General features: G+C 30.6%; 1 pseudogene; it reads right to left on the bottom strand.

The window, feature by feature from the left end:
- Positions 1–1012: 1012 nt before the first annotated feature.
- Positions 1013–1092, bottom strand: LOC116871935 (annotated as a pseudogene).
- Positions 1093–1377: the final 285 nt, after the last annotated feature.

Raw genomic sequence — 1377 nt, 5'->3', positions numbered from 1 at the left:
TTTGCAATTTGCTTGTAGACTCTATATTGCTCTGATAGCAATTTATATTATTTTACCTAACTATTAAAAGTTTTAGCAGTTCTATTCTCTAACTTTCATTTTCCACCAAAATCACTGGTTTCAAAATATAAATTTCATATTTTTTTTCTATTTCTCATTGGGGCCTACATAATAAGGCCACACTATTTAACCCTTATCTATTACTACTAATACCTTTTAAAATTTCAATAGTAGTATGATAGTCAAAAAGGGTATAAGACTATTTCCAAAGAGTTAGATAATGTCAGCCACATATGGAACAAGTAATTACATCAAGAATATTTTAAAAAATGAAAAAACAAAAAGAAAAGACAAATGAATGGCACTATATATTGAAATGAAGAATATACATAAAATTTGATAAAGTAAATTTATTTCTAGATTGATATTCTTCAAAAATAATTGGAGTATACAGAGATAGTCATGTGCAAATAAGGGAAGAAAGCATGGTTTGTAACAACTAAATCTTTGAAAGTAGTCTTAGAGATTTACAATCAATAGGGAATTGAATTTGTATATTATAGAATACATATTCTATAGAGTAATTTGCAATTTCAAAAAGAACAAGGCAGAGAAAAATGTACTGGTAAGGGAAAGTTTCCAAAACATTGTTAATTGAAAAGTAAATTCATGTCTGTGTGTGTGTGCATGTAGATAGATTGTAGATATAGATACAGATATAGATATAGATAGATATAAGTATAGATATAGTGTGTGTGTCTCTCATATAATTAGCTACAGCTAAAGGTTTTATACATGGTTATTCAGGGAATTAGAATGAATTTTAGGAGCACCTGGGTGCCTCAGTGGGTTAAGCCCCTGCCTTCGGCTCAGGTCATGATCTCATGATCTCAGGATCCTGGGATCAAGTCCCACATATGGCTCTCTGCTCAGCAGGGGGCCTGCTTCCCCCACCGCTCTCTGCCTGCCTCTTTGCCTACTTGTGATCTCTCTCTCTGTGTCTAATAAATAAATAAAATATAAAAAAAAAAGAATGAATTTTAACCTATTTTGTTCCTACACTTGATCTTAGCCAAAAGGCCGAGAAGCGATTAACCTATTTTTTTCCTAACTTGAAACTTTTTTCAATAAAACAAAATGTGTAAACTAAATATTACAATATTTAAATAATAATTATTAGTAATCTGGAAAATTAGGAAATACAAATGAATATACAGCCAAAATAATACTCACTTATAATCCCATTATCCAGAGATAAGACCCTGGTAACATTCTGGCATAATTCTTTACAGTATTCACTTGATAGATAGGTGATAGATACATATTTATATGTATGCATTGAATTTTACTATACAAACAGTCTCCAATTGAGGATGC

The sequence above is a fragment of the Lontra canadensis genome, unplaced genomic scaffold, assembly GCF_010015895.1.
Source record: "Lontra canadensis isolate GAN:19392208 unplaced genomic scaffold, GSC_riverotter_1.0 scaffold1, whole genome shotgun sequence".
NCBI classification, from domain to species: Eukaryota; Metazoa; Chordata; class Mammalia; order Carnivora; family Mustelidae; genus Lontra; species Lontra canadensis.
The sequence above is the reverse complement of the archived record's forward strand: the minus strand, read 5'-3'. Positions and strand labels throughout refer to the sequence as shown.